Source organism: Chiloscyllium plagiosum, unplaced genomic scaffold (genome assembly GCF_037043375.1).
Source record: "Chiloscyllium plagiosum isolate Xiang-an unplaced genomic scaffold, Cpla_swu_hap1 HiC_scaffold_2, whole genome shotgun sequence".
Lineage (NCBI taxonomy): Eukaryota > Metazoa > Chordata > Chondrichthyes > Orectolobiformes > Hemiscylliidae > Chiloscyllium > Chiloscyllium plagiosum.
Genome location: NW_028270140.1, coordinates 51542474 through 51568584, shown reverse-complemented (window position 1 = coordinate 51568584; position 26111 = coordinate 51542474). Strand labels below are relative to the sequence as shown.

At 39.6% G+C, this 26111-nt stretch overlaps 1 protein-coding gene across 23 annotated transcripts in view; it reads left to right on the top strand.

Moving 5' to 3' along the window:
• LOC122562121 (receptor-type tyrosine-protein phosphatase delta) overlaps positions 1-26111 on the top strand; it is a 2484958-nt gene that overhangs the window by 819495 nt on the left and 1639352 nt on the right. For all 23 annotated transcript variants that reach the window (XM_087996666.1, XM_087996678.1, XM_087996656.1 and 20 more), the window contains one exon: positions 11383-11502. The gene's annotated coding sequence lies outside the window, so the exon portion shown is untranslated. The remainder of the gene's footprint in view (positions 1-11382; positions 11503-26111) is intronic.

Sequence of the window (26111 nt, the reverse complement as noted above, 5' to 3'; positions counted from 1 at the left end):
CCTACTAAAACTGTGCACTGAATTAACCTTTAGGTTTAAAGGTTCCATTTTAGCTTCATCTGATTAGTTCTCCCTGCCCACCAAGCTTCCCACAGGCTTCATAAAACCCCCCACACAGGTGTTTGTTTTGCAAGAGTTGTTAGTATTAAGAGAATATTTACTGTGTTGAGAAGATATGTTCACTTTGTGGCAACAGGATGCTATATTTATAAGTTAACACTCATCCTCCAAACAGAACATAAAACATGACAGCACAGTTCAGGCCCTTCAAATTTCAATGTTGCACCCACCTGTGGAACTACTCTGAAGTTCATCGAACCCACACTATTCCATTCTCATCCATGTGCCTATCCAATGACCATTTAAATACCCTTAAAATTGGTGAGTCTACTACTGTTGCAGGAGTACATTCCACAGCCCTGCTACTCTGAGTAAAAAAACTACCGCTGATGTCTGACCTCTATCTATCACCCCTTAATTTAAAGCTATGTCCCCTCATGCTAGCCATTACCTTCTGAGGAAAATGGCTCTCACTGCCCAACCCAACCCTCTGTTTGTCTTATATGTTTCAATTAATCACCTCTCAACCTTCTTCTCTCTTACGAAAACTGTGTAAAGTTCCTCAACCGTTCCTCATAAGACGTAGATTTAGATTACTTAGATTACTTACAGTGTGGAAACAGGCCCTTCAGCCCAACAAGTCCACACCGACCCGCTGAAGCGCACCCACCCAGACCCATTCCCCTACATTTACCCCTGCACCTAACGCTATGGGCAATTTAGCATGGCCAATTCACCTAACCTGCACATCTTTGGACTGTGGGAGGAAACCGGAGCACCTTCCCCCAATCCGAACAACATCCTAGTAAAGCTCCTCTGAACCCTTTCCAAAGCTTCCACGTCCTTCTTATAAGGCAGTGTCTAGAACTGTATTCTGTATTCCAAATGTGGCCACACCAGAGTTTTGTATCGCGACCAATAAAAGCTAACACACCATATGCTTTCTTAACAACCCTATTAACCTGAGTGGCAACTTTAAGGGATCTATGTACGTGGACACCGAGAATCTCTCTGCTCATCAAGAATCTTACCATTAGCCCAGTATTCTGCAATCTTGGTACTCCTTCCAAAGTGAATCACCTCCACACTTTTCACATTAAACTTCATTTGCCACCTCTCAGTCCAGCTCTGCAGCTTATCTATGTCTCTCTGTAACGTACAACATTGTTCATCACTATCCACAATTCTACTGACCTTAGTGTCATCCACAAATTTACTAAGCCAGCCTTCTCTGTCCTCATCCAGGTCATTTATAAAAATGACAAGCAACAGTGGACCTAAGACAGATCCTTGCAGTACTCTACCAGTAAGTGAACTCCAAGATGAATATTCCCAATCAACCACCACTGTCTGTCCTTTTTCAGCTAGCCAATTTCTGATCTAAACTACTAAATCACCCTCAATCCCATATCTCCATATTTTGTGCAATCACCTATCGTGGGGAACCTTATCAAACACCTTACTGAAATCCATATACACCACATCAACCGCTTTACCTGCATCCACCTGTTTGGTCACCTTCTCAAAGAACTCAGTAAGGTTGTGGTTCTGTTCGCCGAGCTGGGAATTTGTGTTGCAGACGTTTTGTCCCTTGTCTAGGTGACATCCTCAGTGCTTGGGAGCCTCTTGTGAAGCGCTTCTGTGATGTTTCCTCCGGCATTTATAGTGATTTGTATCTGCCACTTCTGGTTGTCAGTTCCAGCTGTCCGCTGCAGTGGCCAGTATATTGGGTCCAGGTCGATGTGCTTATTGATTGAATCTGTGGATGAGTGCCATGACTCTAGGAATTCCCTGGCTGTTCTCTGTTTGGCTTGTCCGATAATAGTAGTGTTGTCCCAGTTGAACTCATGTTGCTTGTCATCTGAGTGTGTGGCTACTAAGGATAACTGGTCATGTCGTTTCGTGGCTAGTTGGTGTTCATGAATGCGGAACGTTAGCTGTCTTCCTGTTTGTTCTACGTAGTGTTTTGTGCAGTCCTTGCATGGGATTTTGTACACTACATTGGTTTTGCTCATGCTGGGTATCAGGTCCTTTGTCCTTCGCTCCCAAACTTTGAACTCAGTAAGGCTTTTGAGGCACAGCCTACCCTTCGCAAAACCATGTTGACTATCCCTAATCAACTTATTGCTCTCAAGATGATTATAAATCCTATCTCTTATAAATCTCTCCAACACTTTACCCACAACCGAAGGCTCCCAGGTCTATAAATTTCCAGATTTGTCCCAACTCTACTCCTTGAACAAGGAAACACATTTTGCTATCCTCCTGAATTCTGGCATTATTCTTGTAGACAATGATGACAAGGCTTGGCAATCTCCTCCTGGCTTCCCAGAGAATCCTAGGTTAAATCCCATCTGGCCCAGGGGACTTATCTTTTCTTACTCTTTCCAGAATTGCTAACATCTCCTCTTTATGCACCTCAATCCCATCTACTCTTGTAGCCTGTATATCAGTATTCTCCTCAGCCACATTGTCATTTTTTAGAATGAATACTGATGAAAAGTATTCATTCAGTGCTTTCCTTATCTCCTCTGTCTCTATGCACAACTTTCCCCTACTATGCTTGATTAGCCCTAATCTTACTCTCATAATTTTTTTATTCCTGATACAGGTATGGAAAGCCTTAGTGTTTTCCTTGATCTAATCTGCCAATACCTTCTCATGTCCCCTCCTGGCTCTTCTTAGCTCCATCTTTAGGTCTTTCCTGGCTAACCTGTAACTCTCTAAGTGCCCTAAAAGAGCCATCAAATCTCATCCTAACATAAGCCTTCTTCTTCCTCTTGAAGAGAGATTCAACTTCCTTAGTAAAACCATGGCTCCCGCACTCGACTTCTTCCCTGCTTGACAGTTACATACTTATCAAGGACCTGCAATTCTGCTGCTATTGATGACCCAAATGTCTCATGGATGCCCAGTCCTGATTTGCTAGATCTGTTTGAAGTCTGTTCCTTTTAATATGGTGATAATGCCACAAAATGTGATGGAGGTATTTTCAATGTGAAGATGGAACCTCATTTCCACGAGGATTGTGGGGTGGTCACTTTTACCGATACTGTCACAGACAGATGCATCCACAACTGACTGTTATGGAGAAGATCAAGTAGGCTTATCTGTGTTGTTGATTCCCTCACCACCTGCTGCAGACCCAGTCAAGCAGTGATGTCCTTTAGGATTGGACCATCGTGATCAGGAGTACTACTGCAAAGCCACTCTTAGTATTGGACACTGAAATGCCCCATCCATTTTGTGCCTTTGCCATCCTCAGTGCTTCCTCCAAATGTTGGTCGACTTGGAGGACTATAGGTTCATTATTTTGTTCAAAGCCTTATTAAAACTAATTGAATGATTTGTTGAATGGATTGAATTGGTTCCTTCAAAATTGCTTCCAGACATCTAGAATATAGAATCATAGACTCTGGTATTGCAATGCTATCCAATGCTTTGGTTTTACTGCTCTATTAATAAATAAGTTTAATTTACAAATTAACCTGTTGCAAGAAAATAGTTTGCTGAGCTGTCATGCCTGTCTGGAAAGAGAGCAACTTCTTTTACCCTTACAACAGTAGATTGCTAACACCAGACAGGCACAGATCTGCAAAACATTAAACTTTAAGAGTCACGTTTGGAAGCCTGCTTTATTTGTAACAATTGTGCCATTTTCAAAGCTGGCTCAAAAACTTGTTTTGAAGTTATAAAATGCAAGAGAATTATTAATTGTCTGAGTGGAAATACAAAGTGCAATCACATTAAAATAATGAATTGCCAATCCAGTCTGCAATATTGGACTCCTGAACCATTCCAGATGGAACACACTTCCTTTAAACTGCTTCTTGTGCTTCGGACTTTGTTTTACACATAAGCCGTAACTTAAAAAGGGTCCATGCAGCAGCATACCATATTTACTTGGTGCTGTTATGAAATAGTGTAGTGACAGTGTCACTGTTGTAAAAAAACAAGGTTAACTGGAACAGTACACCAGGAATGTACAGATTTTTGAGACACTTCTTTTTTAGTCCAGATAGAATGACTTGAATTAAGTAAATTGGCCACCAATTACTGTACTCTTGGAGAGGTTTTAACACATTCAGCATCTCTGTCCCAAGTGAAACCTATCTGCTACAGCTGGGAAAACTGGAATAGTATGGGAAAAGGAGATGGTGATTGAGGTGGAGATTAGATTGGAATGTTTTTATCTGATAGTACCACAGTGGGCTGTGAATGATTGATACGTGTTTGCATCCTTTATCTGACCTTCCTGTTCTCTTGGCAGGTACAGGCTGTTGTCTATTTCTTCTTGATTGTTTCTCTCCATTTTCTTTCCTTTTATATAGTATTGTACAGCATTAAATACATGGAACCAGCTCATTCAGATGGATCTAATCATCAGGGAAAATGTGAACTACAGAAGATAGCTTGTATCACATGACCTCACCAGAGAATTTTGCACTGCTAATCTGGAAAATATCAGTTGAATCTAATTAGAAATAAGCAGAGCATCAGTTTTGACTAGTTTCAGTGAAAATGTCACCCCATAAACCCTACTGAGTTTTCTTGCGCAAAATTGGCTTACCACCAAACCTGTGGTATCCTGCTTGTTATTAGATTGCTTACAGTGTGGAAACAGGCCCTTCGGCTCAACAAGCCCACACCGGCCCTCCGAAGAGCAACCCACCCAGACCCATTCCCCTACATTTACCCCTTCACCTAACACTACAGGCTAACTTAGAACCTGTGTTTTATATTTTTGAAGTTTAATCAAGAAACCGATCATACCAAAAACATACAATCAAAAAGAACCACTCTACTCATTATTGTAAATTTTCAAAAAAAAACTAGCCATGAGCTGCTCCTCTGCTATGATGTCCTCACACAGGTTTCTCCAAGGTCAACTGTGAATTTTGCTGTTTGTTTATTTTTCTTAGACTATCTCCGATGTCCAGAGGTACCTGAAATCATACAGCTGAGGCAGTAGCTGTGAAGTTTAACTGCTGGGTCAGACAGCAGTGTAGGTATCTTTCACCATTGATTCACTTCCCACCATGTGGTCAACTACCTTTGTCAACCTTCCTCCTTTTTTAAAGTGCCGTTGTTTTGATCTTTTTTCCTCAAAGTTCCAAAACAATGCAACAGCTTATAAAACAGTAATTAGTACTCCTAGAATTCAACAAAACTAGCTCCAACACTAAAAGCACCTCAAAAAAGGATCAACACTTATGCCAAGTTTTCTTTCTGTCTTGCATCTTGGATTACCCAGAAATCTTCTGTTAATTGTAAACAATTGGTAATTTTCAATTTCCAATTAGTTCACATTTCTTCTTTCATTAAATAATAATTTCAAGTGGTCATCTCAATGCATTTTCTGCTATTTTCAGTTGGTTTACTAAAACTACTACCATTGTTAAAGCCCAATCCAATGATTCTTCCCTACCTCTAGCTCAACCAGGGTAAATCTCCTAAATCCCTTGGATAGCTGTGAAATGTGACTCTTTGACTTGAGACCAAGCATCCAACTCCAGGAGCTCACAAAGAAACCAATTTTCATTCATTGCATGCTGGCATTGCAGGCATATTCTATATTTGTTATTTCCATCCCTAATTGCCCTTCAGATGATGGTGAAACTGTGGATTGGAAACCATGCGAAAGGATGGTGAGGACAATGGATTTGTACACTTCCAGTTTGTTCTGTTCTCTAAGGCAAATTAATCCACTCTAATTCATAGTTCAACTCTTTTGCTTCCTGCTTCTTCTGGAATCCTTAAATCTTTCTTGTTAAAGACATGAATTGTTAGACCTACCATTTCCGAAGAGCCTAGCTCCCCATATTGTTGTTAGCATTCTTAGACTATCAGCAAGTTACAGAAGTGCATGGTCTTCAGCTGAAAACTACGGAAAGAATCCAAGAAATTGCTGAGATCTATTCTGCTCTAAAAAGACTCAGTTCTGCATGCTCATGGAAGGAAGCTGGGCCAGTGATCTATGCACTTCTATTCCAGACCAACGTTGTATTAAAATCTTCAATAGAATTCAAAGTAGAGTTGCCCCAAGAGTTCTGGAGTGGACCAAACAAAATTTCTGAGCAGCTATCATTCTTTTCAATTTCATCTTCATCATAATTCGGATCATGACAAATAGAAATTTTGCTCTCATTATGTTGTCAAACTGAGCCAATTAATGAGAATGAAGGTATTGAAACTGACTGATCTCAGTCATTAGCAGCACTGGTTATATTAGTGTTGTGTGGTCTTGCATTACAGATACCACATTCAGAGCTATATTGTTGGATGTTAAGACACAACTCATTATTTAGTGGTTTGTCTCTTCAAACAGGCAATGGAAATGATGGAAAATATATAAATCGCTGAATAATTCAATAAAGCAGAATTATAGTTCCCAGACACGTCAATTTTGTCTTCATTCAAAGCTTTTCAAGACAAGTACCTGCTGACAACATCGGTCCATATAATTTTGGACCTTATATTTCATAGAATCCCTACAGTGTGGAAATAGACCCTTTGGCCCAACAAGTCCACACCGACACTCTGAAGAGTTACCATCCAGACCCATTCCCCTAACCTATTATCCTATATTTACCCCTGACCTACACATCTCTGGACACTATGGGGAATTTAGCATGACCAATTCACCTAATCTATGCATCTTTTGGATCGAGGGAGGAAACTGGAGCACCCGAAGGAAACCCATGCAGACACAGCGAGAATGTGCAAGTTCCACACAGACAGTCACCCGCGGCTGGAGTTGAACCCGGTGCTGTGAGGCAGCAGTGTGAACCACTGAGCCACCATGCCCCCCCAATGAATGTCTGTATCACGCCAGTATTTAACCTTCAACCATTACCTTGAAAAGAGATTAACTGGTTACATTCTCTGCTGTTTGCAGGACCTTGTTGTGCACAGAATTGGCTGCCATGTTTCTCACAACAGTGTTTTTTTTAAATAAATGCTTCATTGACTGGCTGAAAATACATTCTTCGGCCCTGAAAGGCACTATGTTAAAACAAGTACTTTTCCTTTGTTGTACGACTCAGCATTGTGGGAAAGAATAATTAAGTTTCCGCAAAGAATTTTGATTCACAGCAAATGTATTTTAGGTAGGTTTTAAAAAACCTCTTGTTTGCAAAGGAATAGTCAAAAAAGATTAACCATTTCTGCCTCTTAAAATTATCCACAAGTTACTTATTTTGTGGTTTGTCAATGTGCTTCACGTCTTTAAATACAACTGTTTTTTTTAATGGGCGTATACTGCATATGAATGCATTTTGAGGGAATGCTTAGTTATTATGTGACAGTTTGAAATCACAGGTAGCACTTGTTAAATTATTGTAGCATGATTCACAATTTTATCAATGATGCATTGGAGAATTCCAAGCTATTTTTGTGAACCTTTCAGTCTCAGCCCCCCTTGTCATTACACTTTACACAGACTGCATTGCTCAGCCTTGAGGCCTACATTGCTTTTGAGTGAATCTGATATAGAACTGTAAATGTGGCTTTCTGAGAGAAGAACACTTTGAGGTCTGCTGCTAATAAATCATGTTCCAGATGGGGGAGAGATGAAAGGACTATCTCCCAACACTTTTCTTCCAATCTCATGACTGACAAAAGACAGCTGCATTTGAAAAAAAATGTTTTGAACATCCCCACTCACCCCCATCTGAATGTTGTCACTCCCTCAAATTTAGAACTTCCTCCTTTTCAAAAGGGATGAACATTTTGACTCAACACCTAAAATATATTTGCAATGGTAATGTTTTGTTCTCTTTCATGCTTGTTCACAGCATAGATACAAAGAAGAAAATTTGATAATTACAAAAGGACTCAGAAGTCTTATTCCCATGCTTCCCCCTCTCGATAAAATCCAGAAATGTTTCAGGCCAGTGATTTTGCTTTTGCTACAATGATGGATGGCGGGTTGGAGATTTCTGAAGTTGATTTTGCAACAGCTTATATATTGAAGAAGCAAGGTTTGCCGGCTTTGCTCCAGTTGGAGTATATTGAATTGAACTGAATTAGCTTTATTGTCCCATGTATTCAAATAAGTACAGTGAAAAGTTTACAAGTTGCCACTTATGGAACCAATGTTAGGTAGATGGTACAGTATGAGTTCTGAGGGGAAAAAAAGAGTTGGATCCCTGCAGCAAAAACTTGTTTGATTCCTCAAAAATGTCATCTTGAATTTTGGTCTCCCCATGGATTTAAGGAAGGCTTCTGTTCATTCTGTTCATTCTGAGAGATTGATTGACTTCTATTGTCTTGCCCAGACAAGAATGTTAACTCTAGAGTCTTGTGCAGTTTCTCCATTGACAAGAAATGGAGAAATGACCTTCAGCTTAATTTTATTTCAAAACCAAAGTATCCATTTTCTATATTGTTTTTGAAAGTAAGGCATACATTTTGAATGTGTGCTCCATAAATCCATGAGTCTTTACTGGGTACTAAAGTCAATATGACCACTCCAAACATCTGTTATTTGCTTACAACTAGAAAAGTATAGGTTCTTTTCTGCAACGTATGAAAATGCACAGATATCCTAGCCATCTAGAGTTAGTGCACCAATCCATGACACAGCTACACCATATGCATCTCACATTCAAATTGCATCTGTCTGTTAATCACCTACACTCACATGTGACTTATCAAAACATATCACAGCATTTCTTTTCTACTTTCCATCCACACCACCACCACTTATTATTTTGAAAAATGAATTTGCCTTTTGCTTTCTTTCTCTTCTGTCCCCTTCTCTTGCTTCCTGTCTTCTTCCCTTGTGGTCGTTGCCTTCCCTCACCTTTATTTATGATTTCTCATTCTTTTTTACCTTATTTTGCTTTCTCTCTTTTGTTGTTTTTGCATCCTTCAACTCTTCTGCCATTTTCCATTTTACTCTTCACAATCAACTGCAGATTCCCTTGCTAACCTTGAGAATCCTTCTCAACCCCTTAACTTCCCCTCTCTCACCTACTTTGTTGACTGACTATATATGTCTCTGGAATTATGTTTGCCATCTCACCGTTCCTTGTTCTCTGTGTGTATGTGGAAGAACAGCAATGGGTTTGAGATGGCAATCAAACTGAATGGACAAAGCCAGAAGCAGGCGTTGCAAGGATTGTCTTTCAGAAGTTAGAAAAAAAGAAAATGTTGGCAGGGAATCCAGTCACAGTGTAAATGTTTGATGTTTTTGCTTCATTATTTGATGGTCTTTTTTAGTTCATGATACACTGGATTAGAAATATACATTGCAGCTAAGGGAAGATTGAGAAGGTTATTTGAATAATTTGATAATTTTGACAGTGATTCTGATTTGAGTAGTTTTTTTATGAAAAAGGAATCAGAATACATTTGTTTTGTCTGGGTTCCTCATTTACATTGATGGCGGTTACTACTCAGCACCGCCCAAGTGACCTGTCTATTATCTTTCTCATCTATTCGCTCCATCCTCCTCTCTGACCTAACACCTTCTCTTCCACTTTCAGCCACCTATTGCATCCTCAGCGACCTTCCCCCAAGCCTCACCACCCATCCATTAATCTCTCTGCCCCCCCCCAGCCCACAAGCCTCATTCGTGATGAAGGTCTTATGCCTGAAACGCCGATTCTCCTGCTCCTCAGATGCTGCTTGACCAGCTGTGCTTTTCTAGGACCACACTCACGACTCTGATCTCCAGCATCTGCAGTCCTCACTTTCTCTCTGGTGATTACTACTTGTTCAATGACAACAGGTCTTTATTTAAATTTTTCCTTCAAAGCATGTGGGCATTATCGGTTAGGCCCACATTCATTGCCCATCTCTAATTATCCTTGAATTGAATGACTTGCAGAATGCAGTTAAAAGTCTCCCATATTTCTGTGGATCTCGAGTCTTATGTAGACCAGTCCAAGTAAGGATGGCAGATTTCCTTCTCTGAAGGACATTGTCATAAAAACTCATTAGATTCACCAATAAACAGTGGTTTTGTGAACCACGAAGTCACCATCCCTCCTTGCAGTTTGAATTTGAATAATCCAGGACAATAATTACAATTTAGGCAAATGAGAAAAATCTGATATGAAGCATATGCCCTGAATGTAGCGCACACTTGAAAATTGTGACTTTCATGTTTAAGCTGTATGCTGGACACAGGATTTGCTGTTGCTTGTTTCTCAGAGTTTTACATTGATATGGCACAGTGCAATATAACAACAGAATTTTGAGATAATGCATCTGGGAGAAAATTGGATTATTTTATGAAAGGTAGCACAATACCTTTTTCCTTCCAGGATTGTTGAGTATTGAGGTGTAATGTGTTTTGTTTTGTCTCTGATCTCTAACTGATATGCTTTGTTGTATGCCTGAACATGTTATAATGAACAAAAAATGGAATAATGAAATCACTCACATGTCCTAATCTCACATCATACCAACATTATTGTTAAAGTTATGTAATACATTACAATTGGTGACACATTTAAAAAATAGAAAGAAAAACTATTTGAAGAGGCTGTACTGCTTTTTACAGTATCAGACATCAATAGCAAGTACTTATGGTTCAAATAATTTCTCATCTTCAGTATAGTAGTTAATTTGACAGATTTCTGTAGGATATTTTTGATGTCAAATGAGGGCAGCATTGTCCACAGCTCCATAAGAAACAAGGACAACCTAAACTCAGTCAAGTACAAGATCTGTCCAGAGCCATTGCAATCTGGGTGACTGTGCTGCAAACTGAGAAAATAGATTAATCAGCACAGTTTTAATAAGATGGGGTACTTCGGCCTTGACTGCTATATCCTATAGTGCTGGTCCTAGGCATTTCTGTTGAGGACAAAAGTTAAGGAATAAATACAATTCAGAAAGTAGGCATTTTTAAAAAGCATTAAACAGCATTCTGATGAGATTGTTCCATATTTTTTATTCAGAGATTGTGTGTGAAAAAAAATATTTGTCACTATCATTCCCTTTACTATATACTATATGTTGTAAGTGATCAATTCACTTTTATATATGGCACTGAAAATCATTGAGTACAAGATGATAATTATTGGTAAAAATGTTGTTGTGCTTGGTTTAACCAGATGATTTGTTACAGATATCAATAAAATTGTTTCTTTCTTTGCTAAGGCAATGACCTCAATCAATTTGTATGGACCATTAAAAACATTTTGTTTATTATCATTGGACTAGGCTTGGGACCAATGCACAATCAGTCAATTGTCTTCCATCTTGTTTACAAGGAGCATCTCCCCAGAGCTGACAAGGAAAATATGAATCACTATACTGCATGTGATTGTACGAGCTGTATTTAGTAACCACATTATTTACTTTCAGGAGGAAAGAAAAGCAACCAATCTCCAACCTGAACTGAAGGCAGATAATTACAAGTATTGCATGATTTATCGACACAGCATTGGCACCTGCATGACCAACAATGAAAAGCCTCATCTTCTGGTAGGTTGATGGTATTTCTGCTGTTCTTGACACTTCTTGGATTTTGGTACTCTTAATCCTAACATTACCAGGAGAAAGGTATCACTGAGCATCTGTGGTTTACACTATGAATATTTCCTTGTTGCAAGTCAGTTCTCTGTTAACTTCACAACTATCATAATTGCCAAATAAATTGATCTATAGTGTATTACTGTATTTTGTTCACTGTTGTAATTTGACTAATTTACACATTTATCTATTATTTCTGAAACCAGATTTGCACTGTTACCAAGGTAATATTGTTAGGTATAGCACAATCATTCTTCATCCGCTTCCACTCTGCACATTATCAACTTTCTCTTATATGCAAAATAATGCTAAAAGAATAACAGCCAGTTCAACAAATTTTCATGAAATTCTTCAGGTACTATTACTGATTGAATATTCTTTAAGATTGTCGTGCTATTTGCAAACTGAACTGCATCATTAAAATGACAAGAAATACCATAGTGACCTCCATTTGTTATAATTATGTGCAATTATATATTATGTGGAATTATATATTATATATGCATCAATAAATGAAATTTCAGTATAAAATGGATAAAGGGGAGCATGATGTGGGTCGTTTGGAAAGAGAAATGTTATATCACCTTCTGATATCTTTTTTTACTGCATTTTATTTTGGAGCACTACTGCATTTAGAAAAATACACGGAGAGTATTTAAACAATGAAACCAAAACTAATTTTATTATTAGACAATATGACAGTTTTATTTATTATTCCTACCTTACATTTTCAATGAAAAACTCTTCATAATCTTACCACAAATCAAACAAGTTTGATTTGAAACTTATGTTCAGTTACAAATTATATACTTCTTGCTTTGATTGACATTTTAAAAAAAAATCCTCTCCCTCCCTCATTTTGATGAAGGCGTTTGATACTAAAATGCGTATGAATCCACATATATTTAAATCTGTCAGTAGGTTGATCACATGGCCAATGCCATATGATCCTGGATGCTGAGGTAGCAACTTTGACTTCACCAACCCATAAGAAATAGCAACAGAAGTAATTAAGCCCCTTGAGCCCGCTCTGCCATTGAATAGCTATACTGCATGTGATTGTACGAGCTGTATTTCGTAACCACATTATTTACTTTCAGGAGGAAAGAAAAGCAACCAATCTCCAACCTGAACTGAAGGCAGATAATTACATGGCAGATCCAAACTTCCCCACATCTATTTTCCTGTCCTTTCCCTCTAACCTTTAATTCCCATACCGAATCAATCTCAGCTTTAAATATGCACAAGGACTCTGCTCCCACAGCTCTCTGTGGTAAGGCATTCCAACAAGTCTCAATCCTCTGAGAAAAGAAATTTCTCCTCATCTCAATCCTAAATAGGGACCTCTTTATTCTGAGACAGTGCCCTCTGGTCCTCGACTCTCCCATGAGGGTAAACATCCTCTCAGAATTTACACTGTCAAACCCTTTAAAAATCTTAGTAATTCAATAAGGTCACCCCTCAATCTTTTAAATTCCAATGAGTAAAGTACCAACCTGTTTAATCTTTGCTCATAAATCAATCCCTCCATTCTGGGATCATCCTCCTGAACCCTCTCTGAACTTCCTCCAATCAAATGTGATCTTTCCTTAAATAAAGGGACCAAACTGCTCACAGTATTCAGATAAGGTCTAACTAGCACCTTTTACAGTTGTTGTAAGAGTTCCCTGCTCTTATACTCTAACCCCTTGCAATAAGAGCCAACAGTCCATGAGCTTTTATGATTACTCGCTGTACCTGTGTGCTAGTTTTCTGTGTTTCGTGCACATGTATTCTAAATCCTTTTGTGTTGCTGGGTTTTTTTGCAGCTTTTCTCTATTTAAATTTAATCTGTTCTTTTGTTCTTTCTTCTAAAATGAACAACTTCACATTTTCCCACATTGTATACTATTTGCCAACTTCTTGCTCACCTACTTAAGCTATCAATATATCTCTGCAAACTTGATTTCCACCAATTTTTTGCAGTATTTACAAATTTGGCTACAGTACATTAATTTCTCTCTTGCACATCATTAATATAGTTTGTAAACAATTTCAGCTCCAACACTGATCTTGTGGAAGCCCACTGGTTACTGCTAACCAACCTGAAAAACAACCCTGTATCTCTACTTAGTCTTTTTTGCCTGTTAGCCAATTCTCTATCCATTGTGAAACCTATAAGATCAGGTGTTGTGTTGTTATAGGTACAACTTAATTCTATACAGCATTGAAGAATGAAGAGCAATATCATGCAGGATACAAAAAGCCCTTATTCAGTACAGTTCAGTCATTTTCTTGTTGATCAGGTTCAGTAAAAACTGTTATTTGACAATGGAAGAATCTGAAACTAAGCTCAGAATTGTCTTCTTCAACATTCATGTTTGCCTGCTTTTAGCATGACTTGACTCGTAATACTCAAGAGTAAGAGCTCTACTTTATTGTCATACCTAGTCTGGGAACATGAATTAAGATGCTGTGCCCCAGCTAAAATCAACAATTCAGCCAATATTTGCATGGAATGTGAGGTCTCTGGTTAAGGCAACTTGAATAGATTCTTTAGTGTATACTTTGCTGTGTATATTCCCTATTAAATGCCTCACAACAGATTTACTGCATTCAAGGTGCTACAGAAATGTAAGTTGTTTTGACATTTTAAAGTATAAAAATTTTAAAGTAAAATCTTATAGTAAATTTTAATTTTAAATTGTATTGATGTGAGCTCCCAGTGCGAAGTCACACATGAGACACAAAATTTCAAGGTGTTAAAATCCTACCTCAGACCTGTAGACTCATTGCGATAGCTGCATTACAGATGTCTAGTATAAATTATCAACTTCTAATTTAATATGAGACAGTTTCAAAATCGATCTTATATCCGACACTCAAAAAATGTATGCAAACCAAAGGATTAGAAATGGACAGAAATTGTTAGTATCATGCACAATTATGACATAATTATTTGCGAGATATCTCCTGAAACTGTGGACTCATATCCTCATATTAACCAATTAAACATTTCTTACAATAATTCAAGCAATGTGGGAATTCATTTGTGCCAGCTCAATGATAGCTCCCACGATACTCCAAACATCAACAAAGAAGATTTAATCTCATATCAGACATCTATATTAGTGGGGAGCAGCCAGAAGAATCAGAAGGCTGGATTAATTAAAATAAATCATCTTTAATCAGTATTTAAAACTCAGAACAGTTTCTTGGAGAATTGAGCCTACCATAGGCAAAACGTGACTGACGTACACTTACACACATTCACAAATTGATTTTGACTCAGGTTGTAATATTGTTCACTGACCTGGAAGGTTCATTTTCAGGCATTTCATCAATATGCTAGGTAACATCATCAGTGAGCATCAGGTGAAGCACTGGTATTTTGTCCTGCTTTCTATTTATGTGTCTCGGTTTCTAAGGGTAGGTGACATCATTTCCGTTTCTTTTTCTGAAAGGTTGGTAAATGGGGTCCAAATCAAATTGTTTATTGATGGAGTTCCAGTTTGAATGCCAGGCCTCAAAGAATTGCCATGTGTGTCTCTGTTTAGCCTGTCCTAGGATGAATGTGTTGTCCCAGTCTAAGTGGTGTCCTTCCTCATCTGTATGTTAGTAGGGTCATGTCTTTTTGTGGCTAGTTGGTGTTCATGTATCCTGGTGGCTAGTTTTCTGCCTGTTTGTCTGATGTAGTGTTTATTATAGTCCTTGCACGGTGTTTTGTACATGACATTTGTTTTGCTAATTGTTTGTATAGGGTCTTCTAGGTTTATGAGGTGCTGTTTAAGTGTGTTGGTAGGTTTGTGGGCTATCATGATGCCAAGTAGTGTGAGTAGTCTGGAAGTCATTTCAGAGATGTCTTTGATATAGGGGAGAGTGGCTAACGTTTCTGGGCGTATTGTGTTTGCTTGTTTGGGTGTCCATGTGTGTTGATTTCCTGTAGATGCTGGTTTGAAGGTCCATTGACTGTTCGTTCTACTGTGACATCCACGAATGGGAGTTTGTTATTGTTCTCTTTTTCTTTTGTGAATTTTATGCCAGTAAGGATGTTGTTGATGGTGTTGTAAGTTTCCTCTGATTTGTTCCATTTTGTGATTATAAAGGTGTTATCCACATAGCAGACCCAAAGTTTGAGTTGGATAGTTGAGATAGAAAAGGATGAAATAATGGTGTCCTTTGACATAACAGGCCTGTTCACATCAATTAACATCAACTTGGACAAAGAAACAATGACCTCGTTATTAAAAGGACCAAAGACACAAACACCAGAGAGCGCCAACCTCATCAACAAAGATAACATTATCAAGTTAGTGGACTTGTGCCTTACCACCCACTTCCACATTCAATAACAAGACCTACAAACAAATCAACAGAACACCCATGGGATCACCAATATCAGGTTTCCTAGCAGAAGCAGTAATGCAGAGACTCAAACAATCAGCTGTCCCAACCATCCAACCCAAACTTTGTGATGACACCTATACTTAACTACAGAAGCAATCAGCCCAACATCTATAAACAGAGCTGCACCAGGACATTATTCCAATGAATCACAACACACATCAATACCCAGGAACCACGAAGAGCAGAAAAAAAATACCTAGACAGCGTATTCAAGAATAACAGGTACCCAGTAAACACAGTCTGGTGATTTCTCAACAAACCCAAACAAGCAAACACAATCCACCCAGAAACTCTAGTCACATTACCTTACATCAAAGATCTCTCTGAGTTGACTTCCAAACTACTCAGACCTCTTGGCATCATGGTAGCCCACAAACCGACCAACACTCTTTAACAGCGCCTAATGAACCTAAAAGACCCTATACAAACAACCAGCAAAACAAATGTCATTACAAAATATTGTGCAAGGACTATAACAAACACTACATCAGAAAAGCAGCCAGAAAACCAGCCACCAGGATCATGGACATCAACTAGCCTCCCAGAAAATGACCTGCTATCTCTAGTATCCTTACATACAGATGAGGAAGGACACCACTTCGACTTGGGCAACACTTCCTCCTAGTACAGGCTAAACAGAGACATGCATGGGAATTCCTAGAGGCCTGGTATTTATCCCATATTCCATCAATAAACACATTGATTTGGACCCCATTTGTCAACCTCTGAGAAAAAGAACTGGAAATGATATCACCCACCCTAAGAAACCAAGACACAGAAATAGAAAGCAGGACATAACACCAGCGCTTCACTAGAGGCTCACTGATGATGTTACCTTGTATGGTGATTAAATGTCTGAAAATGAAACTTCCAGCTCAGTGAGCAAACTTACAACCTGAACTTGAGCTACAAATCTTCTCAAAAATTGATTTTGACTGTTGTGACTTATCAAAGATTTAACTAGCATAACAGATACACAATTAAGAATTTAAAACATCCATTAAAAGGCCAAAATTGGCCACTGATAGAAAAATGTTTAACTCCAATTGTAAATTATTCTTAACTTTAAATTTTCAAATCCATGAACTGAAGATTGCTTAATGGTACTTACACTGAAATGATAATTAAAATTTGCCCTTGTTCTTGTCAATTGTGGCTTGCACCAGAATTTCCTGAAAATCTCTCATGATCAAGAATGTCAAAAATCATAGAATCATACAGAGGCACTTCGGCCCATTGAATGAGCATTGCCAAACTACTCCTCACTTTCCAGTATTAGGACTAAATCCTTGCAAGTTATGACAAAACTCTGGTGTGAAGCTATGAGAAATCAGAACAAATATTTGAAGCCTGAGGAAAGGACAGAACCCATGGCGATGTTATGAGCATTAAAATTTAAAGTCAGAAAATTGTCACTTCAGTGCAACAAAATATTTAACAAAATGTAATTTTGAAAGTTACTATCCTTAAACAAAAACAGAATCCATGTGGATTTACAAATTTTTGAAAATACAGACATCTCAGGAAACAGAAAGTATTTTCAAAAATCATTATATAGAAAACCAGAAGTGGTAACTTTAAGTGGTGCTAAGTCTAAACTTTGGGATGTAAATTTGCAACTATTCAGAAATTATGTATATTTAGGAACTTGGTGTTCTCTGGTCTTATGGAGGAGAATGGAGATATGAAGAGGTTTTAGAAGCTGTCGTGTAAAATCAACAGAAAGCGGTCGAGGACAATTCAGCATTAGGCAAAATCTGTTGTACATGAGTTTGCTCAAAAGAAAAGAAATCTGATCTAAATGGAAGGGTATAAATAATTCATTGCCCATTCCTCCTCTTCACTTTGTACCAGCTGCATTTATGCACTTTGTAATATGTTTACTTAAAGGTGCATGGAGTTCAATTTAAAAACAAACAAGAAATGCATCATAAAGAGAGTCACTGAATTTGAAATGAAAACTCTGATTTCTCTAGACAGATGCTGCCTCGAAGTCTCTACAGCAACTTCTATTTTTGTTTGCTAAATAACATTGTTATTGTCAGTGCAAATTTTGTAAACTGCATTTTCTTCTAGTGTCCACAGCCTTGTCTTTATTTCTAACTGTTATGGAGTCTCAGCAAATACAAGTTCATTGACCAGTGTCTCTTTTGTTCACATGTTTTCATGCACCGAGGTTTTAACTTGATTGTAGTTGTTAATCTTTATATTCAGAAACATAAACTGGTATAACCAAATCAACTTCTGAACTTTTTTGTTAAAAGCCCAGTATGTTCTTAAAGTTGTTCTTACTTCTAAAGTAGACAGTGCAAACTAGAAGAAAACCAAATGAGCATCTTCTACAGAAAATAAAACGTAATCAAGCATCCAGCAGCAGGTAGTGACAGTGAGTGAGGGCACCAAGAAGGGGAGCTCGAACAGCTGAGAGGATTCTCCCTTGAGGAAAGAGTGACCCTGGACGAAAGAGCTGAAAATGTATTGCTGGAAAAGCGCAGCAGGTCAGGCAGCATCCAAGGAGCAGGAGAATCGATGTTTCGGGCATGACCCCTTCTTCAGGAATGAAGAAGGGCTCATGCCCGAAACGTTGATTCTCCTGCTCCTTGGATGCTGCCTGACCTGCTGCGCTTTTCCAGCAACACATTTTCAGCTTTGATCTCCAGCATCTGCAGTCCTCACTTTCTCCTGGACGAAAGAGGCCTGACAGAGAGATAGAAAAGGATTTGCTCCACCAAATGATAATGACAGGTTTAATTCCATATAAATAATCTACTTGCTCATTCAACCTAAATTTTCCTTCATGTTTGTAAAGACCTGCTGCTAATTGAAAAAATAATTCCTCCTTCATGATGTTTGGGCTGTACTTAAATCATTTATTCTAAGAAAAGGAAAGAAGAAAGTGTGAGCAGAGTCCAAAGCATTAGTTTGCATTTCTAATTGAGTTGCTTGTTGTGGAATTGTATTTTCGGACACAAAGCTTTTCCAGGACAAGGCATTACTTTATAGATTAAATAGTTAATCCAGATCAAACTCCCACAGAAGAGGTTCCAAACACAATCCAGCCCAGATTTGCTCTCAGAGCAAAGGAATAATATTCACTATTCACTGTGCTTACAGCTGCCGACAGAGTTTCTGTGGCCTTTTGCACAGCAAATTGCTGCTACAAGGCATCTGATCCAGCACAGCAGACACTGTCAAGCATCAGTAGCATCAATGAGCAAGACAAGTATTCAGAAAGCAAAATGAATGGAGGCAAAAAAAGATGAACTTGAGATGTATCAACCAGAGATAAAGGATGGAAAAAAGAAGTCCAATAGTAACTACATCCAGCAGAAATAAAACTCCACATTTGGAAAGTTAAATTGCCATGGCCTGAAGAGATTGTTTGGCAATAATTAAGACTTAACACATCATAAATTTTTTCAACTGTGAGAAATCGAGACATTTGGTTTTGTTGTGTTTTTAATTTATTTTTGTAGTATTGTTTGGTGTTTGTGCCTCAAACTACTTTGGTGAATTATTCATGACTTGCAATGTTTTAAAGAATTATGTTTGTCCTCATACCTAGATAGATTTGATATCACATCCAGGATAGCAGAAAAGAAATCCTCCTTTCAACTTAACAAATGCTTCTAGTGTGTTTCCATTGCCTTAAATTCAGTGGGCACTTTAATCAAAGATAGAACTGAAACAACACAATTAGCTTAATGTTCAGCTTAAACCTACTCATTTTAAAATAAAAAAAAATAGAAATGGTAAAGAATAACATAAGGCCTGATAGAGAAATGTACTGTTTTGAGTTCAACTTGGCTCTTCTTTGTAGTTTTTATTTCAGATTGTCAGCATCAGCAGCACTTGGCTTTTATTTGATTTTTTTTAATACAGATGTTCCATTCTTAGTTTAATGTGATTGAACAATTGGAGAGTTTTGTGTACAAATTAATATTTCCACAATTTTTTTGCACTTGTTTTAAACTCATTGTGTAAACTGGCTATGCTACATGTGAATGAATTAATGTTGGAAATTTCTGTTCTTAAGCCAGTTTGGACAGCCAGTTCAATTCTGGGCCACAGCCCAGCAGAATGTCTTCGAGATACATGCAGCCATTGGGAATTTTGAAAAGTCTGGCCAGTTAATGGTTGGAGAAGGTTCACCATCTAGTCAGAGGTGACTAAGATGCAGAGTTGAAAAGTGTGGTGCTGGAAAGGCGCAGCAGGCCAGGCAGCATCCGAGGAGCAGGAGAATCGACGTTTCGGGCATAAGCCCTTCTTCAGGAATGAGGCTGGTGCGCCAAGCGGGCTAAGATAAAAGTGGGGGGGGGTGAATTTGGGGGAGGGGTGCTGGGATTATGATAGGTGGAAGGAGATGAGGGTGAGGGTGATAGTCCGGAGAGGGGGGTCGGGGGGGGCAGAGGGGTCGGGAAGAAGATTGCAGGTCAAGAGGGTGGTGCTGAATCTGGGAGTTGGGACTGAGATAAGGTGGGGGGAGGGGAAATGAGAAAGCTGGAGAAATCTACATTCATCCCATGTGGTTGGAAGATGAGGCGCTCTTCCTCCAGGCGTCGTGTGGCTAGGGTCTGGCGATGGAGGAGGCCAAGGATCTGCATGTCCTTGGCGGAGTGGGAGGGAGAGTTAAAGTGTTCAGCCACGGGGCAGTTGGGTTGTTTGGTGCGGGTGTCCCAGAGGTGGTCCCTGAAATGTTCCGTAAGTAGGTGGCCTGTCTCCCCAGTGTAGAGGAGACCACATCAGGTGCAGCGGACACAGTAAATGATGTTTGTGGAGGTGCAGGAGAATTTGCGATGGATATGGAAGGATCCATTGGGGCCTTGGAGGGAGGTGAGGGGGGAGATGTGGGCACAAGTTTTGCACTTCTTTCGGTTGCGGGGAAGGTGCCGGGAGTTTGGGTTGGTGGGGGGTGTGGACCTGACAAGGGAGTCGCGGAGGGAGTGGTCTCTCCGGAATGCTGATAGGGGTGGGGAGGGAAATATATCCCTGGTGGCGGGGTCCGTTTGGAGATGGCGGAAATGACGGAGGATGATACGATGTATCCGGAGGTTGGTGGGGTGGAAGGTGAGGACCAGTGAGGTTCTGTCCTGGTGGCGATTGGAGGGGCGGGGTTCAAGGGTGGAGGAGCGGGAAGTGGAGGAGATGTGGAGTGAGCATCATCGACCACGTCGGAGGGGAAATTGCGGTCTTTGAAGAAGGAGGCCATCTGGTTGTTCGGCGTTGGAATTGGTCCTCCTGGGAGCAGATGCGGCGGAGGCAAAGGAATTGGGAATATGGGATGGCATTCTTACAGGGGGCAGGGTGGGAGGAAGTGTAATCTAGGTAGTTGTGGGAGTTGGTCGGTTTGTAGTAAATGTCTGTGTTGTGTTGGTCGCCCGAGATAGAAATGGAGAGGTCTAGGAAGGGGAGGGAGAAGTCTGAGATGGTCTAGGTAAATTTGAGGTCGGGGTGGAAGGTGTTAGTAAAGTGGATGAACTGTTCAACCACCTCGTGGGAGCATGAGGTAGTGCCAATACAATCATCGATGTAGCGGAGGAAAAGGTGAGGGGATGGTGCCTGTGTAGCTGCGGAAGATGGACTGTTCCACATATCCGATGAAGAGGCAGGAATAGCTGGGACCATGCGGGTGCCCATGGCTACTCCTTTGGTTTGAGGAAGTGGGAGGATTGGAAGGAGAAGTTGTTAAGAGTGAGGACCAGCTCAGTCAGTCGAAGGAGGGTGTGAGTGGAAAGGTACTGGTTGGGTCGGCGGGAGAAGAAGAAGTGGAGGGCTTGGAGGCCTTCGTGATGGCGGATGGAAGTGTATAAGGACTGGATGTCCATCATGAAGATAAGGCGTAGGGAGCAGGGGGAAGCGAAAATCATGGAGGAGGTGGAGGGCGTGGGTGGTGTCCCAAACGTAGGTGGGGAGTTCTTGGACTAAGGGGGACAGGACCTTGTCGAGGTATGCAGAGATGAGTTCGGTGGGGCAGGAGCAGGCTGAGACAATAGGTCGGCCGGGGCAGTCAGGTTTGTGGATTTTGGGCAGGAGGTAGAAATGGGCGGTGCGGAGTTGTGGGACTATGAGGTTGGAGGCGGTGGTTGGGAGATCCCCTGAGGTGATGAGGTTATGGATCGTCTGGGTGATGATGGTTTGGTGGTGAGAGGTGAGGTCATGGTCAAGGGGGCAGTAGGAGGAAGTGTCCGCAAGTTGACATCTAGCTTCAGCAGTGTGCCAAACTACCACTGCGCCTCCCTTGTCTGCTGGTTTGATGGTGATACTAAGATGCAACAGACATCCAACTCTGAAGAACCAAGAGGAAGATCTCCAGTACTCTGAGATTGACAGTCATATTGACTGAAGAGGTGAACATGAAGAGAGAAGGTTATATTCATTCTTTTTTAGAAGAGGCAACAACTGCCTAGCCATTAACCCAAGGGAAGTCCAGACCCTCCACTCTTGTCCTGAGTACACCTCATTGCCTAGACTTACTTGCAATGCTGCTTGTAAATCCAAATTATAAAGGATCAACCCATCCAACTGAAAATTCCAATCTAAAGGCCTTTCGATCCTGTGCTGTCCTCTTTGAAGATAGTTTATGCAGCAGGTTGTGAATTGCAGCTGGCATTCAAGTCAGCCTTGCAGAATTGTACATCCACCCTCCTCCAGTTTTGACTTTAAAGCATTTAAACAACTGGCCTTAGTGCCAACTCACTGGCTTTACAGGATGCTCCCAAGATGAGCTGGATCTTTTGACACTAACAAGTAAAGTTCAAAAGATTTTAAATGAACTTGTTTTTAACCTTTCCAAGCAATTGACTACTGCATCCTAATGGAATTGGAAATTTATTTTGTACATAACTGTTAAAGGGCATTCCCAGTAATTTTACTTCCAGGTGGGAAGTCAGCATTGTGATAGAAAACACTTTTATTTTTGTTGGACACTAATTTTGAGCTATATTTATCTTGACCATTCTTCACTGTATCAGATGTGATTTGAGATTTGAGAACATAAATGGCCTAAACATCATAATGCAATAATTTATTCCACTGGCATTAGATCATTCAAACCTGTTGAGAAATTAAGGTTAAACCTGCAAGTCAAAAATATGAACATGGAATAAGCTTGTGATTTACATCTGTCTGAGGAAATCCTTTTCTCTCCTCCCATGACACTCTTTCTGTCGATTGCTCTAGCTGCCCTTCTCAGTGCCTTCCTTCAACATCACCATCTGCTGTCAAAGGTTCCCTAACACAAGGGTTTCTGTTTTTCAAAAAAAATTCAAAATATTTCCTAATTGCAGTTCATATTTTGCATTAGCTGTTAAGCAAATTAATTGGAACAAAAATCTTAAGCATGAGGGAGAAACACTTAAAAATAGGGAGCAATTTGTACTAAAATGTTGACCCATACTCAAAGCAAAAGCATTATCCCAATATGTTTGGGCTTGAATTTCATGTCAACTCTTTGTTTATGCTGTATATATCAAGCTACACCAACAAGGTTCTGTTTGCAATTGTAAGTTTAAATAATACAAAATGAATGGAGAGCATTGTACACTGCTAGTCGGGTTCTTTGTTAACTGCGTAATTACACGTTCTGAATCCGCAAAGAAGTATAAGTTTTATTTCTTGCATTTGTGTGAGATATTTAGGAGATAACCCATGGAAGGACCAATGTCACCACCATTATCCAGTTGATAGAATTCTAATACATCTTGGAAAAGTTTGGTGAAAACCTTCCATTGATGAGTCCGGTTTGAAAAGAGAGTAATATTTCTTAAAATATGCAAATTTCCATCTTGTCAGCATTGTACATGGTATATGACTTATAAAGATAATGTATAGCTATCTGCAATTACATATGAGGTTTTGAGGCACATTGGTGGGACGTGTCCCTGCTTCTGATCTGGGTTTAAGTCTAATATCCAGGCCTCAATTATTCAAGAAGGCCTGTTCTTATTGTGGGTTGTTTATCAGCCTGCAATCATTCTATTTTTTCTCATGACATGCTTGATATGGAGTGGTGCTTCTCCAATTTCAGCCTTTTTGATGAAGGTCCAACGACCAACCCCAGGAGAAGCTAGTTACGGGGCAGACTTAGGAATCACTTTACGGATCAAAAAACCTAGAAAACAATGAACCTGATTGTGGAAATCTACACATGATTGTGGAAATCTACACATGACCCAGTTTTCTCATGCAGCAGATATAGAACATTACCAAATTTCTGCATCTTTGTGTGCCAAGGTTAGCTGTGTGTTGATATACCTCATTATCTTAGGATCTCCAATTCAGAACAAAGTGGTAGGATTTGGAATTGGTGAGTTTGCTGGTGGCAATTCATCATCAGACTTGCTGGCAAAAGGAATATCCAAAGAAAGTCAATCGGCTTTCTGACAACATTTTTACGATGACAAAAGTAAATTTCATGTTTCCTGCCTGTACCCAGCAGAATTGTCAACAAAAAGTTTTTTTTCCCCTAAAATGATCTGAAACACATTCAAGTTCTTTAAACCTTTTTATTTCTTTGGCGCTAAGTTATAAATACTAAGTTCAGCGATATTGTTAATATTTGTTATCTGGAAATACACCATCAGTAATTTTCAGCATCTATTTATTGTGTGTGCCTTGCCTCTGTGAGTTTATTAGTTTCATTTCTATTTTGGCACTAGAATACTTAAAACCCCACATCCTTTCTGGTGACAATAAACACACCTGCTGAACAGTTTACTTGTTTCACATCATGAAGTAGCTTACACAAAACAAATCTATAAATGGGCTGCAAGAACATAACTTGATTATTCAAGCTTCACTAGAATAAACACAACTCAATAAAGAGGCAGGGCCTCTCTTTATTTTTGACACAGTTTTGTGCTCACCATTATTCTCTGCAAAGGCCAGCAATCTGTTCGGAGATTAATTCATCAATATTTCCAATTTTGCCTTTGAGTAAACAGACAAAATCTCCTAAATGGTGTCAGAAAAACTCCCATGTGGTAATTATGTCTGTGCTATTCATGGCTTGGCTGCAGTGATCCTTTGGAGTGCCGGAAATATTATTTTTTTGTCCATGCTTTTCAATTTGATGGATGATTCCTCATGCTTGAAAACAGCTAAATTGTTCCAAGGTGCAATTGAAGACAAATTTATTGAGATCCCAGTTAAGGGCATGATTTCTCATGAGGGCCATGGCATCTTTGTAATGGCGGATAGAATCCTGCATCACACAGGGATCATTAATACCTCTGTGATCTTTCTTGAACTGGCAAATTATTGGCCGATTGACAGGCTTGTGCAGGCTTTTGAAGCTGGACAACTTCTATATTGGAAGCAGCAGTACAATGCCAAGGTAGGCAAGTGAAAAGGGAGCATTCCAAAATAAAAGTTAGCTCAACTGGCTGGATGGCTGATTTGTGATGCAGAGTTTTGTGGGTTCAATCTTCTGTATTGGCTGAGCTTTCCACAAAGGTCTCTCCATCTCAACCTTTTCCCTTGTCAGAATCAAGGTGATCCGCAGGTGAAACCACCAGTAGTAGTTTTTCTTTGGTGGGAGAGTAGCCCTTTGTTCTTCTCGGACTAAGGCAACTTTACTGTTCTATTTTCTATCTGTCATCTGTCAAGAGCACACTTTCATCAATTTTTATCTTAACTTCTATCTCTTTTACCATCTAAGGAGCTCTGGCTTTCTTTGCATGACATTTTCCTTTCAACAGGATATACCCTGACTGTCCCGGAAATTCCTCTTCTTGGAACCTGGCCCTTGTTCAACTGTACTTTTATTTGCCTAGATCAAATTCTTATCCCCTTGGAATGTGGAGGAGCAAGGATAACAACAATGGGTATTGCCAGCATTTACCATTTCGGACTTTTCTTAGCAAAGAACAACAGCACCTCCGTCTTGTCACTCACCACTGAGGTTGAGCACGAACAGAAAAAGAAATAGATCAGAAAACTGAAAAAATAAATGTATTGTTATCTTACGAAATGGACAAGTGAACCTCAAATGTGTTGCATAGCATAAAACTTTAGACTGGAAGCAGATTTGCAGCTAAGTGTACATTTGGAAAGTGGAAGTCTTTTAAAAGTAGTATCATGAGAATTCAGACCCAGCATGTTCCTTTCTGAGTGAAAGGCAAAGGCAGCAAGTCCAGGGAACACTGGATGTTGAGGGATATCAAGAGTTTGATAAA